This window comes from Rhinoderma darwinii, chromosome 3 (assembly GCF_050947455.1).
Source record: "Rhinoderma darwinii isolate aRhiDar2 chromosome 3, aRhiDar2.hap1, whole genome shotgun sequence".
NCBI classification, from domain to species: domain Eukaryota; kingdom Metazoa; phylum Chordata; class Amphibia; order Anura; family Rhinodermatidae; genus Rhinoderma; species Rhinoderma darwinii.
This window is the reverse complement of record NC_134689.1, coordinates 412,355,649-412,371,007: the sequence shown is the minus strand read 5'-3', so window position 1 is coordinate 412,371,007 and position 15,359 is coordinate 412,355,649. Positions and strand designations below refer to the sequence as shown.

The window sequence follows — 15,359 nt, the reverse complement described above, 5'->3', positions numbered from 1 at the left end:
TACTTGGTGTCGTTATAGGCTATATTTCTACATGATTGATAGTGAATATTTTTATATGGCTAGTCAGCAGTTACCAGAAGTGAGATTTTAATCCATGTCTATATTTATAGACCATAGCACACAATATTGTGATAACATTTATTCTTAAATCTGGGCACTCGGTCATTTTTACTAAATACCCGTAAATATCTAAAAAAAACAAAAAACTTTTTCACTCCTATATTTAAATACCACAACACACAATATTGAGAAAATGTTATCAGAAGTGAGATTTGAATCCATACCTATATTTAAGTACTGTAATACACAATATTAAGAAAATGTTTTTTTATAAATTTGGGCACTCGGTCATTTTTACAAAATACCTAAAAATGTATAAAAAAAATCTTTTTCTGCTAGGCGCCAGGAACTCAACATTTTCCAAAAATTAGGAACATGTGAGACCGTGTGGCCTAATGGATAAGGCGTCTGACTTCGGATCAGAAGATTGAGGGTTCGAGACCCTTCATGGTCGCAGCTTTTAAGTGCTCTTCAGATGACCTTCTAAGCATTTGAGTCCTTTCCTGGTTGCAACAGCTAAGGTTCAGATGCTTTCTTAATTTGATGACGTACTTGGTGTCGTTATAGGCTATATTTCTACATGATTGATAGTGAATATTTTTATATGGCTAGTCAGCAGTTACCAGAAGTGAGATTTTAATCCATGTCTATATTTATAGACCATAGCACACAATATTGTGATAACATTTATTCTTAAATCTGGGCACTCGGTCATTTTTACTAAATACCCGTAAATATCTAAAAAAAAAAAAAAAACTTTTTCACTCCTATATTTAAATACCACAACACACAATATTGAGAAAATGTTATCAGAAGTGAGATTTGAATCCATACCTATATTTAAGTACTGTAATACACAATATTAAGAAAATGTTTTTTTATAAATTTGGGCACTCGGTCATTTTTACAAAATACCTAAAAATGTATAAAAAAAATCTTTTTCTGCTAGGCGCCAGGAACTCAACATTTTCCAAAAATTAGGAACATGTGAGACCATGTGGCCTAATGGATAAGGCGTCTGACTTCGAATCAGAAGATTGAGGGTTCGAGTCCCTTCATGGTCGCAGCTTTTAAGTGCTCTTCAGATGACCTTCTAAGCATTTGAGTCCTTTCCTGGTTGCAACAGCTAAGGTTCAGATGCTTTCTTAATTTGATGACGTACTTGGTGTCGTTATAGGCTATATTTCTACATGATTGATAGTGAATATTTTTATATGGCTAGTCAGCAGTTACCAGAAGTGAGATTTTAATCCATGTCTATATTTATAGACCATAGCACACAATATTGTGAAAATATTTATTCTTAAATCTGGGCACTCGGTCATTTTTACTAAATACCCGTAAATATCTAAAAAAAAACAAAAACTTTTTCACTCCTATATTTAAATACCACAACACACAATATTGAGAAAATGTTATCAGAAGTGAGATTTGAATCCATACCTATATTTAAGTACTGTAATACACAATATTAAGAAAATGTTTTTTTATAAATTTGGGCACTCGGTCATTTTTACAAAATACCTAAAAATGTATAAAAAAAATCTTTTTCTGCTAGGCGCCAGGAACTCAACATTTTCCAAAAATTAGGAACATGTGAGACCATGTGGCCTAATGGATAAGGCGTCTGACTTCGAATCAGAAGATTGAGGGTTCGAGTCCCTTCATGGTCGCAGCTTTTAAGTGCTCTTCAGATGACCTTCTAAGCATTTGAGTCCTTTCCTGGTTGCAACAGCTAAGGTTCAGATGCTTTCTTAATTTGATGACGTACTTGGTGTCGTTATAGGCTATATTTCTACATGATTGATAGTGAATATTTTTATATGGCTAGTCAGCAGTTACCAGAAGTGAGATTTTAATCCATGTCTATATTTATAGACCATAGCACACAATATTGTGAAAATATTTATTCTTAAATCTGGGCACTCGGTCATTTTTACTAAATACCCGTAAATATCTAAAAAAAAACAAAAACTTTTTCACTCCTATATTTAAATACCACAACACACAATATTGAGAAAATGTTATCAGAAGTGAGATTTGAATCCATACCTATATTTAAGTACTGTAATACACAATATTAAGAAAATGTTTTTTTATAAATTTGGGCACTCGGTCATTTTTACAAAATACCTAAAAATGTATAAAAAAAATCTTTTTCTGCTAGGCGCCAGGAACTCAACATTTTCCAAAAATTAGGAACATGTGAGACCATGTGGCCTAATGGATAAGGCCTCTGACTTCGAATCAGAAGATTGAGGGTTCGAGTCCCTTCATGGTCGCAGCTTTTAAGTGCTCTTCAGATGACCTTCTAAGCATTTGAGTCCTCTCCTGGTTGCAACAGCTAAGGTTCAGATGCTTTCTTAATTTGATGACGTACTTGGTGTCGTTATAGGCTATATTTCTACATGATTGATAGTGAATATTTTTATATGGCTAGTCAGCAGTTACCAGAAGTGAGATTTTAATCCATGTCTATATTTATAGACCATAGCACACAATATTGTGATAACATTTATTCTTAAATCTGGGCACTCGGTCATTTTTACTAAATACCCGTAAATATCTAAAAAAAAACAAAAACTTTTTCACTCCTATATTTAAATACCACAACACACAATATTGAGAAAATGTTATCAGAAGTGAGATTTGAATCCATACCTATATTTAAGTACTGTAATACACAATATTAAGAAAATGTTTTTTTATAAATTTGGGCACTCGGTCATTTTTACAAAATACCTAAAAATGTATAAAAAAAATCTTTTTCTGCTAGGCGCCAGGAACTCAACATTTTCCAAAAATTAGGAACATGTGAGACCATGTGGCCTAATGGATAAGGCATCTGACTTCGAATCAGAAGATTGAGGGTTCGAGTCCCTTCATGGTCGCAGCTTTTAAGTGCTCTTCAGATGACCTTCTAAGCATTTGAGTCCTTTCCTGGTTGCAACAGCTAAGGTTCAGATGCTTTCTTAATTTGATGACGTACTTGGTGTCGTTATAGGCTATATTTCTACATGATTGATAGTGAATATTTTTATATGGCTAGTCAGCAGTTACCAGAAGTGAGATTTTAATCCATGTCTATATTTATAGACCATAGCACACAATATTGTGAAAATATTTATTCTTAAATCTGGGCACTCGGTCATTTTTACTAAATACCCGTAAATATCTAAAAAAAAACAAAAACTTTTTCACTCCTATATTTAAATACCACAACACACAATATTGAGAAAATGTTATCAGAAGTGAGATTTGAATCCATACCTATATTTAAGTACTGTAATACACAATATTAAGAAAATGTTTTTTTATAAATTTGGGCACTCGGTCATTTTTACAAAATACCTAAAAATGTATAAAAAAAATCTTTTTCTGCTAGGCGCCAGGAACTCAACATTTTCCAAAAATTAGGAACATGTGAGACCATGTGGCCTAATGGATAAGGCCTCTGACTTCGAATCAGAAGATTGAGGGTTCGAGTCCCTTCATGGTCACAGCTTTTAAGTGCTCTTCAGATGACCTTCTAAGCATTTGAGTCCTTTCCTGGTTGCAACAGCTAAGGTTCAGATGCTTTCTTAATTTGATGACGTACTTGGTGTCGTTATAGGCTATATTTCTACATGATTGATAGTGAATATTTTTATATGGCTAGTCAGCAGTTACCAGAAGTGAGATTTTAATCCATGTCTATATTTATAGACCATAGCATACAATATTGTGATAACATTTATTCTTAAATCTGGGCACTCGGTCATTTTTACTAAATACCCGTAAATATCTAAAAAAAACAAAAAACTTTTTCACTCCTATATTTAAATACCACAACACACAATATTGAGAAAATGTTATCAGAAGTGAGATTTGAATCCATACCTATATTTAAGTACTGTAATACACAATATTAAGAAAATGTTTTTTTATAAATTTGGGCACTCGGTCATTTTTACAAAATACCTAAAAATGTATAAAAAAAATCTTTTTCTGCTAGGCGCCAGGAACTCAACATTTTCCAAAAATTAGGAACATGTGAGACCATGTGGCCTAATGGATAAGGCGTCTGACTTCGAATCAGAAGATTGAGGGTTCGAGTCCCTTCATGGTCGCAGCTTTTAAGTGCTCTGCAGATGACCTTCTAAGCATTTGAGTCCTTTCCTGGTTGCAACAGCTAAGGTTCAGATGCTTTCTTAATTTGATGACGTACTTGGTGTCGTTATAGGCTATATTTCTACATGATTGATAGTGAATATTTTTATATGGCTAGTCAGCAGTTACCAGAAGTGAGATTTTAATCCATGTCTATATTTATAGACCATAGCACACAATATTGTGATAACATTTATTCTTAAATCTGGGCACTCGGTCATTTTTACTAAATACCCGTAAATATCTAAAAAAAACAAAAAACTTTTTCACTCCTATATTTAAATACCACAACACACAATATTGAGAAAATGTTATCAGAAGTGAGATTTGAATCCATACCTATATTTAAGTACTGTAATACACAATATTAAGAAAATGTTTTTTTATAAATTTGGGCACTCGGTCATTTTTACAAAATACCTAAAAATGTATAAAAAAAATCTTTTTCTGCTAGGCGCCAGGAACTCAACATTTTCCAAAAATTAGGAACATGTGAGACCATGTGGCCTAATGGATAAGGCGTCTGACTTCGAATCAGAAGATTGAGGGTTCGAGTCCCTTCATGGTCGCAGCTTTTAAGTGCTCTGCAGATGACCTTCTAAGCATTTGAGTCCTTTCCTGGTTGCAACAGCTAAGGTTCAGATGCTTTCTTAATTTGATGACGTACTTGGTGTCGTTATAGGCTATATTTCTACATGATTGATAGTGAATATTTTTATATGGCTAGTCAGCAGTTACCAGAAGTGAGATTTTAATCCATGTCTATATTTATAGACCATAGCACACAATATTGTGATAACATTTATTCTTAAATCTGGGCACTCGGTCATTTTTACTAAATACCCGTAAATATCTAAAAAAAAAAAAAAAAACTTTTTCACTCCTATATTTAAATACCACAACACACAATATTGAGAAAATGTTATCAGAAGTGAGATTTGAATCCATACCTATATTTAAGTACTGTAATACACAATATTAAGAAAATGTTTTTTTATAAATTTGGGCACTCGGTCATTTTTACAAAATACCTAAAAATGTATAAAAAAAATCTTTTTCTGCTAGGCGCCAGGAACTCAACATTTTCCAAAAATTAGGAACATGTGAGACCATGTGGCCTAATGGATAAGGCGTCTGACTTCGAATCAGAAGATTGAGGGTTCGAGTCCCTTCATGGTCGCAGCTTTTAAGTGCTCTTCAGATGACCTTCTAAGCATTTGAGTCCTTTCCTGGTTGCAACAGCTAAGGTTCAGATGCTTTCTTAATTTGATGACGTACTTGGTGTCGTTATAGGCTATATTTCTACATGATTGATAGTGAATATTTTTATATGGCTAGTCAGCAGTTACCAGAAGTGAGATTTTAATCCATGTCTATATTTATAGACCATAGCACACAATATTGTGATAACATTTATTCTTAAATCTGGGCACTCGGTCATTTTTACTAAATACCCGTAAATATCTAAAAAAACAAAAAAAACTTTTTCACTCCTATATTTAAATACCACAACACACAATATTGAGAAAATGTTATCAGAAGTGAGATTTGAATCCATACCTATATTTAAGTACTGTAATACACAATATTAAGAAAATGTTTTTTTATAAATTTGGGCACTCGGTCATTTTTACAAAATACCTAAAAATGTATAAAAAAAATCTTTTTCTGCTAGGCGCCAGGAACTCAACATTTTCCAAAAATTAGGAACATGTGAGACCATGTGGCCTAATGGATAAGGCGTCTGACTTCGAATCAGAAGATTGAGGGTTCGAGTCCCTTCATGGTCGCAGCTTTTAAGTGCTCTTCAGATGACCTTCTAAGCATTTGAGTCCTTTCCTGGTTGCAACAGCTAAGGTTCAGATGCTTTCTTAATTTGATGACGTACTTGGTGTCGTTATAGGCTATATTTCTACATGATTGATAGTGAATATTTTTATATGGCTAGTCAGCAGTTACCAGAAGTGAGATTTTAATCCATGTCTATATTTATAGACCATAGCACACAATATTGTGATAACATTTATTCTTAAATCTGGGCACTCGGTCATTTTTACTAAATACCCGTAAATATCTAAAAAAAAAAAAAAACTTTTTCACTCCTATATTTAAATACCACAACACACAATATTGAGAAAATGTTATCAGAAGTGAGATTTGAATCCATACCTATATTTAAGTACTGTAATACACAATATTAAGAAAATGTTTTTTTATAAATTTGGGCACTCGGTCATTTTTACAAAATACCTAAAAATGTATAAAAAAAATCTTTTTCTGCTAGGCGCCAGGAACTCAACATTTTCCAAAAATTAGGAACATGTGAGACCGTGTGGCCTAATGGATAAGGCGTCTGACTTCGGATCAGAAGATTGAGGGTTCGAGACCCTTCATGGTCGCAGCTTTTAAGTGCTCTTCAGATGACCTTCTAAGCATTTGAGTCCTTTCCTGGTTGCAACAGCTAAGGTTCAGATGCTTTCTTAATTTGATGACGTACTTGGTGTCGTTATAGGCTATATTTCTACATGATTGATAGTGAATATTTTTATATGGCTAGTCAGCAGTTACCAGAAGTGAGATTTTAATCCATGTCTATATTTATAGACCATAGCACACAATATTGTGATAACATTTATTCTTAAATCTGGGCACTCGGTCATTTTTACTAAATACCCGTAAATATCTAAAAAAAAAAAAAAAACTTTTTCACTCCTATATTTAAATACCACAACACACAATATTGAGAAAATGTTATCAGAAGTGAGATTTGAATCCATACCTATATTTAAGTACTGTAATACACAATATTAAGAAAATGTTTTTTTATAAATTTGGGCACTCGGTCATTTTTACAAAATACCTAAAAATGTATAAAAAAAATCTTTTTCTGCTAGGCGCCAGGAACTCAACATTTTCCAAAAATTAGGAACATGTGAGACCATGTGGCCTAATGGATAAGGCGTCTGACTTCGAATCAGAAGATTGAGGGTTCGAGTCCCTTCATGGTCGCAGCTTTTAAGTGCTCTTCAGATAACCTTCTAAGCATTTGAGTCCTTTCCTGGTTGCAACAGCTAAGGTTCAGATGCTTTCTTAATTTGATGACGTACTTGGTGTCGTTATAGGCTATATTTCTACATGATTGATAGTGAATATTTTTATATGGCTAGTCAGCAGTTACCAGAAGTGAGATTTTAATCCATGTCTATATTTATAGACCATAGCACACAATATTGTGATAACATTTATTCTTAAATCTGGGCACTCGGTCATTTTTACTAAATACCCGTAAATATCTAAAAAAAAAAAAAAACTTTTTCACTCCTATATTTAAATACCACAACACACAATATTGAGAAAATGTTATCAGAAGTGAGATTTGAATCCATACCTATATTTAAGTACTGTAATACACAATATTAAGAAAATGTTTTTTTATAAATTTGGGCACTCGGTCATTTTTACAAAATACCTAAAAATGTATAAAAAAAATCTTTTTCTGCTAGGCGCCAGGAACTCAACATTTTCCAAAAATTAGGAACATGTGAGACCGTGTGGCCTAATGGATAAGGCGTCTGACTTCGGATCAGAAGATTGAGGGTTCGAGACCCTTCATGGTCGCAGCTTTTAAGTGCTCTTCAGATGACCTTCTAAGCATTTGAGTCCTTTCCTGGTTGCAACAGCTAAGGTTCAGATGCTTTCTTAATTTGATGACGTACTTGGTGTCGTTATAGGCTATATTTCTACATGATTGATAGTGAATATTTTTATATGGCTAGTCAGCAGTTACCAGAAGTGAGATTTTAATCCATGTCTATATTTATAGACCATAGCACACAATATTGTGATAACATTTATTCTTAAATCTGGGCACTCGGTCATTTTTACTAAATACCCGTAAATATCTAAAAAAAAACAAAAACTTTTTCACTCCTATATTTAAATACCACAACACACAATATTGAGAAAATGTTATCAGAAGTGAGATTTGAATCCATACCTATATTTAAGTACTGTAATACACAATATTAAGAAAATGTTTTTTTATAAATTTGGGCACTCGGTCATTTTTACAAAATACCTAAAAATGTATAAAAAAAATCTTTTTCTGCTAGGCGCCAGGAACTCAACATTTTCCAAAAATTAGGAACATGTGAGACCGTGTGGCCTAATGGATAAGGCGTCTGACTTCGGATCAGAAGATTGAGGGTTCGAGACCCTTCATGGTCGCAGCTTTTAAGTGCTCTTCAGATGACCTTCTAAGCATTTGAGTCCTTTCCTGGTTGCAACAGCTAAGGTTCAGATGCTTTCTTAATTTGATGACGTACTTGGTGTCGTTATAGGCTATATTTCTACATGATTGATAGTGAATATTTTTATATGGCTAGTCAGCAGTTACCAGAAGTGAGATTTTAATCCATGTCTATATTTATAGACCATAGCACACAATATTGTGATAACATTTATTCTTAAATCTGGGCACTCGGTCATTTTTACTAAATACCCGTAAATATCTAAAAAAAAACAAAAACTTTTTCACTCCTATATTTAAATACCACAACACACAATATTGAGAAAATGTTATCAGAAGTGAGATTTGAATCCATACCTATATTTAAGTACTGTAATACACAATATTAAGAAAATGTTTTTTTATAAATTTGGGCACTCGGTCATTTTTACAAAATACCTAAAAATGTATAAAAAAAATCTTTTTCTGCTAGGCGCCAGGAACTCAACATTTTCCAAAAATTAGGAACATGTGAGACCGTGTGGCCTAATGGATAAGGCGTCTGACTTCGGATCAGAAGATTGAGGGTTCGAGTCCCTTCATGGTCGCAGCTTTTAAGTGCTCTTCAGATGACCTTCTAAGCATTTGAGTCCTTTCCTGGTTGCAACAGCTAAGGTTCAGATGCTTTCTTAATTTGATGACGTACTTGGTGTCGTTATAGGCTATATTTCTACATGATTGATAGTGAATATTTTTATATGGCTAGTCAGCAGTTACCAGAAGTGAGATTTTAATCCATGTCTATATTTATAGACCATAGCACACAATATTGTGAAAATATTTATTCTTAAATCTGGGCACTCGGTCATTTTTACTAAATACCCGTAAATATCTAAAAAAAAAAAAAAACTTTTTCACTCCTATATTTAAATACCACAACACACAATATTGAGAAAATGTTATCAGAAGTGAGATTTGAATCCATACCTATATTTAAGTACTGTAATACACAATATTAAGAAAATGTTTTTTTATAAATTTGGGCACTCGGTCATTTTTACAAAATACCTAAAAATGTATAAAAAAAATCTTTTTCTGCTAGGCGCCAGGAACTCAACATTTTCCAAAAATTAGGAACATGTGAGACCGTGTGGCCTAATGGATAAGGCGTCTGACTTCGGATCAGAAGATTGAGGGTTCGAGACCCTTCATGGTCGCAGCTTTTAAGTGCTCTTCAGATGACCTTCTAAGCATTTGAGTCCTTTCCTGGTTGCAACAGCTAAGGTTCAGATGCTTTCTTAATTTGATGACGTACTTGGTGTCGTTATAGGCTATATTTCTACATGATTGATAGTGAATATTTTTATATGGCTAGTCAGCAGTTACCAGAAGTGAGATTTTAATCCATGTCTATATTTATAGACCATAGCACACAATATTGTGATAACATTTATTCTTAAATCTGGGCACTCGGTCATTTTTACTAAATACCCGTAAATATCTAAAAAAAAACAAAAACTTTTTCACTCCTATATTTAAATACCACAACACACAATATTGAGAAAATGTTATCAGAAGTGAGATTTGAATCCATACCTATATTTAAGTACTGTAATACACAATATTAAGAAAATGTTTTTTTATAAATTTGGGCACTCGGTCATTTTTACAAAATACCTAAAAATGTATAAAAAAAATCTTTTTCTGCTAGGCGCCAGGAACTCAACATTTTCCAAAAATTAGGAACATGTGAGACCGTGTGGCCTAATGGATAAGGCGTCTGACTTCGGATCAGAAGATTTAGGGTTCGAGTCCCTTCATGGTCGCAGCTTTTAAGTGCTCTTCAGATGACCTTCTAAGCATTTGAGTCCTTTCCTGGTTGCAACAGCTAAGGTTCAGATGCTTTCTTAATTTGATGACGTACTTGGTGTCGTTATAGGCTATATTTCTACATGATTGATAGTGAATATTTTTATATGGCTAGTCAGCAGTTACCAGAAGTGAGATTTTAATCCATGTCTATATTTATAGACCATAGCACACAATATTGTGAAAATATTTATTCTTAAATCTGGGCACTCGGTCATTTTTACTAAATACCCGTAAATATCTAAAAAAAAAACAAAACTTTTTCACTCCTATATTTAAATACCACAACACACAATATTGAGAAAATGTTATCAGAAGTGAGATTTGAATCCATACCTATATTTAAGTACTGTAATACACAATATTAAGAAAATGTTTTTTTATAAATTTGGGCACTCGGTCATTTTTACAAAATACCTAAAAATGTATAAAAAAAATCTTTTTCTGCTAGGCGCCAGGAACTCAACATTTTCCAAAAATTAGGAACATGTGAGACCGTGTGGCCTAATGGATAAGGCGTCTGACTTCGGATCAGAAGATTGAGGGTTCGAGACCCTTCATGGTCGCAGCTTTTAAGTGCTCTTCAGATGACCTTCTAAGCATTTGAGTCCTTTCCTGGTTGCAACAGCTAAGGTTCAGATGCTTTCTTAATTTGATGACGTACTTGGTGTCGTTATAGGCTATATTTCTACATGATTGATAGTGAATATTTTTATATGGCTAGTCAGCAGTTACCAGAAGTGAGATTTTAATCCATGTCTATATTTATAGACCATAGCACACAATATTGTGAAAATATTTATTCTTAAATCTGGGCACTCGGTCATTTTTACTAAATACCCGTAAATATCTAAAAAAAAAACAAAACTTTTTCACTCCTATATTTAAATACCACAACACACAATATTGAGAAAATGTTATCAGAAGTGAGATTTGAATCCATACCTATATTTAAGTACTGTAATACACAATATTAAGAAAATGTTTTTTTATAAATTTGGGCACTCGGTCATTTTTACAAAATACCTAAAAATGTATAAAAAAAATCTTTTTCTGCTAGGCGCCAGGAACTCAACATTTTCCAAAAATTAGGAACATGTGAGACCGTGTGGCCTAATGGATAAGGCGTCTGACTTCGGATCAGAAGATTGAGGGTTCGAGACCCTTCATGGTCGCAGCTTTTAAGTGCTCTTCAGATGACCTTCTAAGCATTTGAGTCCTTTCCTGGTTGCAACAGCTAAGGTTCAGATGCTTTCTTAATTTGATGACGTACTTGGTGTCGTTATAGGCTATATTTCTACATGATTGATAGTGAATATTTTTATATGGCTAGTCAGCAGTTACCAGAAGTGAGATTTTAATCCATGTCTATATTTATAGACCATAGCACACAATATTGTGATAACATTTATTCTTAAATCTGGGCACTCGGTCATTTTTACTAAATACCCGTAAATATCTAAAAAAAAAAAAAAACTTTTTCACTCCTATATTTAAATACCACAACACACAATATTGAGAAAATGTTATCAGAAGTGAGATTTGAATCCATACCTATATTTAAGTACTGTAATACACAATATTAAGAAAATGTTTTTTTATAAATTTGGGCACTCGGTCATTTTTACAAAATACCTAAAAATGTATAAAAAAAATCTTTTTCTGCTAGGCGCCAGGAACTCAACATTTTCCAAAAATTAGGAACATGTGAGACCGTGTGGCCTAATGGATAAGGCGTCTGACTTCGGATCAGAAGATTGAGGGTTCGAGTCCCTTCATGGTCGCAGCTTTTAAGTGCTCTTCAGATGACCTTCTAAGCATTTGAGTCCTTTCCTGGTTGCAACAGCTAAGGTTCAGATGCTTTCTTAATTTGATGATGTACTTGGTGTCGTTATAGGCTATATTTCTACATGATTGATAGTGAATATTTTTATATGGCTAGTCAGCAGTTACCAGAAGTGAGATTTTAATCCATGTCTATATTTATAGACCATAGCACACAATATTGTGAAAATATTTATTCTTAAATCTGGGCACTCGGTCATTTTTACTAAATACCCGTAAATATCTAAAAAAAAAACAAAACTTTTTCACTCCTATATTTAAATACCACAACACACAATATTGAGAAAATGTTATCAGAAGTGAGATTTGAATCCATACCTATATTTAAGTACTGTAATACACAATATTAAGAAAATGTTTTTTTATAAATTTGGGCACTCGGTCATTTTTACAAAATACCTAAAAATGTATAAAAAAAATCTTTTTCTGCTAGGCGCCAGGAACTCAACATTTTCCAAAAATTAGGAACATGTGAGACCGTGTGGCCTAATGGATAAGGCGTCTGACTTCGGATCAGAAGATTGAGGGTTCGAGTCCCTTCATGGTCGCAGCTTTTAAGTGCTCTTCAGATGACCTTCTAAGCATTTGAGTCCTTTCCTGGTTGCAACAGCTAAGGTTCAGATGCTTTCTTAATTTGATGACGTACTTGGTGTCGTTATAGGCTATATTTCTACATGATTGATAGTGAATATTTTTATATGGCTAGTCAGCAGTTACCAGAAGTGAGATTTTAATCCATGTCTATATTTATAGACCATAGCACACAATATTGTGATAACATTTATTCTTAAATCTGGGCACTCGGTCATTTTTACTAAATACCCGTAAATATCTAAAAAAAAAAAAAAACTTTTTCACTCCTATATTTAAATACCACAACACACAATATTGAGAAAATGTTATCAGAAGTGAGATTTGAATCCATACCTATATTTAAGTACTGTAATACACAATATTAAGAAAATGTTTTTTTATAAATTTGGGCACTCGGTCATTTTTACAAAATACCTAAAAATGTATAAAAAAAATCTTTTTCTGCTAGGCGCCAGGAACTCAACATTTTCCAAAAATTAGGAACATGTGAGACCGTGTGGCCTAATGGATAAGGCGTCTGACTTCGGATCAGAAGATTGAGGGTTCGAGACCCTTCATGGTCGCAGCTTTTAAGTGCTCTTCAGATGACCTTCTAAGCATTTGAGTCCTTTCCTGGTTGCAACAGCTAAGGTTCAGATGCTTTCTTAATTTGATGACGTACTTGGTGTCGTTATAGGCTATATTTCTACATGATTGATAGTGAATATTTTTATATGGCTAGTCAGCAGTTACCAGAAGTGAGATTTTAATCCATGTCTATATTTATAGACCATAGCACACAATATTGTGATAACATTTATTCTTAAATCTGGGCACTCGGTCATTTTTACTAAATACCCGTAAATATCTAAAAAAAAACAAAAACTTTTTCACTCCTATATTTAAATACCACAACACACAATATTGAGAAAATGTTATCAGAAGTGAGATTTGAATCCATACCTATATTTAAGTACTGTAATACACAATATTAAGAAAATGTTTTTTTATAAATTTGGGCACTCGGTCATTTTTACAAAATACCTAAAAATGTATAAAAAAAATCTTTTTCTGCTAGGCGCCAGGAACTCAACATTTTCCAAAAATTAGGAACATGTGAGACCGTGTGGCCTAATGGATAAGGCGTCTGACTTCGGATCAGAAGATTGAGGGTTCGAGTCCCTTCATGGTCGCAGCTTTTAAGTGCTCTTCAGATGACCTTCTAAGCATTTGAGTCCTTTCCTGGTTGCAACAGCTAAGGTTCAGATGCTTTCTTAATTTGATGACGTACTTGGTGTCGTTATAGGCTATATTTCTACATGATTGATAGTGAATATTTTTATATGGCTAGTCAGCAGTTACCAGAAGTGAGATTTTAATCCATGTCTATATTTATAGACCATAGCACACAATATTGTGAAAATATTTATTCTTAAATCTGGGCACTCGGTCATTTTTACTAAATACCCGTAAATATCTAAAAAAAAAAAAAAACTTTTTCACTCCTATATTTAAATACCACAACACACAATATTGAGAAAATGTTATCAGAAGTGAGATTTGAATCCATACCTATATTTAAGTACTGTAATACACAATATTAAGAAAATGTTTTTTTATAAATTTGGGCACTCGGTCATTTTTACAAAATACCTAAAAATGTATAAAAAAAATCTTTTTCTGCTAGGCGCCAGGAACTCAACATTTTCCAAAAATTAGGAACATGTGAGACCGTGTGGCCTAATGGATAAGGCGTCTGACTTCGGATCAGAAGATTGAGGGTTCGAGACCCTTCATGGTCGCAGCTTTTAAGTGCTCTTCAGATGACCTTCTAAGCATTTGAGTCCTTTCCTGGTTGCAACAGCTAAGGTTCAGATGCTTTCTTAATTTGATGACGTACTTGGTGTCGTTATAGGCTATATTTCTACATGATTGATAGTGAATATTTTTATATGGCTAGTCAGCAGTTACCAGAAGTGAGATTTTAATCCATGTCTATATTTATAGACCATAGCACACAATATTGTGATAACATTTATTCTTAAATCTGGGCACTCGGTCATTTTTACTAAATACCCGTAAATATCTAAAAAAAAACAAAAACTTTTTCACTCCTATATTTAAATACCACAACACACAATATTGAGAAAATGTTATCAGAAGTGAGATTTGAATCCATACCTATATTTAAGTACTGTAATACACAATATTAAGAAAATGTTTTTTTATAAATTTGGGCACTCGGTCATTTTTACAAAATACCTAAAAATGTATAAAAAAAATCTTTTTCTGCTAGGCGCCAGGAACTCAACATTTTCCAAAAATTAGGAACATGTGAGACCGTGTGGCCTAATGGATAAGGCGTCTGACTTCGGATCAGAAGATTGAGGGTTCGAGTCCCTTCATGGTCGCAGCTTTTAAGTGCTCTTCAGATGACCTTCTAAGCATTTGAGTCCTTTCCTGGTTGCAACAGCTAAGGTTCAGATGCTTTCTTAATTTGATGACGTACTTGGTGTCGTTATAGGCTATATTTCTACATGATTGATAGTGAATATTTTTATATGGCTAGTCAGCAGTTACCAGAAGTGAGATTTTAATCCATGTCTATATTTATAGACCATAGCACACAATATTG

At 33.4% G+C, this 15,359-nt stretch overlaps 25 non-coding genes across 25 annotated transcripts; all 25 read left to right on the top strand.

Moving 5' to 3' along the window:
* The first annotated feature begins 441 nt into the window (after positions 1-441).
* On the top strand, positions 442-514 carry TRNAR-UCG (transfer RNA arginine (anticodon UCG)). The gene has a single exon. It is a non-coding gene; the product is annotated as a tRNA-Arg (tRNA).
* A 537-nt stretch (positions 515-1,051) lies between these two features.
* Positions 1,052-1,124, top strand: TRNAR-UCG (transfer RNA arginine (anticodon UCG)). Its single transcript has one exon. It is a non-coding gene; the product is annotated as a tRNA-Arg (tRNA).
* A 536-nt stretch (positions 1,125-1,660) lies between these two features.
* Positions 1,661-1,733, top strand: TRNAR-UCG (transfer RNA arginine (anticodon UCG)). Its single transcript has one exon. It is a non-coding gene; the product is annotated as a tRNA-Arg (tRNA).
* Positions 1,734-2,269: 536 nt separating this feature from the next.
* Positions 2,270-2,342, top strand: TRNAR-UCG (transfer RNA arginine (anticodon UCG)). The gene has a single exon. It is a non-coding gene; the product is annotated as a tRNA-Arg (tRNA).
* A 536-nt stretch (positions 2,343-2,878) lies between these two features.
* On the top strand, positions 2,879-2,951 carry TRNAR-UCG (transfer RNA arginine (anticodon UCG)). Its single transcript has one exon. It is a non-coding gene; the product is annotated as a tRNA-Arg (tRNA).
* A 536-nt stretch (positions 2,952-3,487) lies between these two features.
* TRNAR-UCG (transfer RNA arginine (anticodon UCG)) lies at positions 3,488-3,560 on the top strand. The gene has a single exon. It is a non-coding gene; the product is annotated as a tRNA-Arg (tRNA).
* Positions 3,561-4,096: 536 nt separating this feature from the next.
* TRNAR-UCG (transfer RNA arginine (anticodon UCG)) lies at positions 4,097-4,169 on the top strand. The gene has a single exon. It is a non-coding gene; the product is annotated as a tRNA-Arg (tRNA).
* Positions 4,170-4,705: 536 nt separating this feature from the next.
* Positions 4,706-4,778, top strand: TRNAR-UCG (transfer RNA arginine (anticodon UCG)). Its single transcript has one exon. It is a non-coding gene; the product is annotated as a tRNA-Arg (tRNA).
* A 538-nt stretch (positions 4,779-5,316) lies between these two features.
* Positions 5,317-5,389, top strand: TRNAR-UCG (transfer RNA arginine (anticodon UCG)). Its single transcript has one exon. It is a non-coding gene; the product is annotated as a tRNA-Arg (tRNA).
* A 537-nt stretch (positions 5,390-5,926) lies between these two features.
* TRNAR-UCG (transfer RNA arginine (anticodon UCG)) lies at positions 5,927-5,999 on the top strand. Its single transcript has one exon. It is a non-coding gene; the product is annotated as a tRNA-Arg (tRNA).
* A 536-nt stretch (positions 6,000-6,535) lies between these two features.
* TRNAR-UCG (transfer RNA arginine (anticodon UCG)) lies at positions 6,536-6,608 on the top strand. The gene has a single exon. It is a non-coding gene; the product is annotated as a tRNA-Arg (tRNA).
* Positions 6,609-7,145: 537 nt separating this feature from the next.
* Positions 7,146-7,218, top strand: TRNAR-UCG (transfer RNA arginine (anticodon UCG)). Its single transcript has one exon. It is a non-coding gene; the product is annotated as a tRNA-Arg (tRNA).
* Positions 7,219-7,754: 536 nt separating this feature from the next.
* TRNAR-UCG (transfer RNA arginine (anticodon UCG)) lies at positions 7,755-7,827 on the top strand. Its single transcript has one exon. It is a non-coding gene; the product is annotated as a tRNA-Arg (tRNA).
* A 536-nt stretch (positions 7,828-8,363) lies between these two features.
* TRNAR-UCG (transfer RNA arginine (anticodon UCG)) lies at positions 8,364-8,436 on the top strand. The gene has a single exon. It is a non-coding gene; the product is annotated as a tRNA-Arg (tRNA).
* Positions 8,437-8,972: 536 nt separating this feature from the next.
* TRNAR-UCG (transfer RNA arginine (anticodon UCG)) lies at positions 8,973-9,045 on the top strand. Its single transcript has one exon. It is a non-coding gene; the product is annotated as a tRNA-Arg (tRNA).
* Positions 9,046-9,581: 536 nt separating this feature from the next.
* TRNAR-UCG (transfer RNA arginine (anticodon UCG)) lies at positions 9,582-9,654 on the top strand. The gene has a single exon. It is a non-coding gene; the product is annotated as a tRNA-Arg (tRNA).
* Positions 9,655-10,190: 536 nt separating this feature from the next.
* Positions 10,191-10,263, top strand: TRNAR-UCG (transfer RNA arginine (anticodon UCG)). The gene has a single exon. It is a non-coding gene; the product is annotated as a tRNA-Arg (tRNA).
* A 536-nt stretch (positions 10,264-10,799) lies between these two features.
* TRNAR-UCG (transfer RNA arginine (anticodon UCG)) lies at positions 10,800-10,872 on the top strand. Its single transcript has one exon. It is a non-coding gene; the product is annotated as a tRNA-Arg (tRNA).
* A 536-nt stretch (positions 10,873-11,408) lies between these two features.
* Positions 11,409-11,481, top strand: TRNAR-UCG (transfer RNA arginine (anticodon UCG)). Its single transcript has one exon. It is a non-coding gene; the product is annotated as a tRNA-Arg (tRNA).
* Positions 11,482-12,017: 536 nt separating this feature from the next.
* Positions 12,018-12,090, top strand: TRNAR-UCG (transfer RNA arginine (anticodon UCG)). Its single transcript has one exon. It is a non-coding gene; the product is annotated as a tRNA-Arg (tRNA).
* A 536-nt stretch (positions 12,091-12,626) lies between these two features.
* TRNAR-UCG (transfer RNA arginine (anticodon UCG)) lies at positions 12,627-12,699 on the top strand. Its single transcript has one exon. It is a non-coding gene; the product is annotated as a tRNA-Arg (tRNA).
* A 536-nt stretch (positions 12,700-13,235) lies between these two features.
* Positions 13,236-13,308, top strand: TRNAR-UCG (transfer RNA arginine (anticodon UCG)). Its single transcript has one exon. It is a non-coding gene; the product is annotated as a tRNA-Arg (tRNA).
* A 536-nt stretch (positions 13,309-13,844) lies between these two features.
* Positions 13,845-13,917, top strand: TRNAR-UCG (transfer RNA arginine (anticodon UCG)). Its single transcript has one exon. It is a non-coding gene; the product is annotated as a tRNA-Arg (tRNA).
* A 536-nt stretch (positions 13,918-14,453) lies between these two features.
* On the top strand, positions 14,454-14,526 carry TRNAR-UCG (transfer RNA arginine (anticodon UCG)). Its single transcript has one exon. It is a non-coding gene; the product is annotated as a tRNA-Arg (tRNA).
* Positions 14,527-15,062: 536 nt separating this feature from the next.
* Positions 15,063-15,135, top strand: TRNAR-UCG (transfer RNA arginine (anticodon UCG)). The gene has a single exon. It is a non-coding gene; the product is annotated as a tRNA-Arg (tRNA).
* The last annotated feature ends 224 nt before the right edge of the window (positions 15,136-15,359 follow it).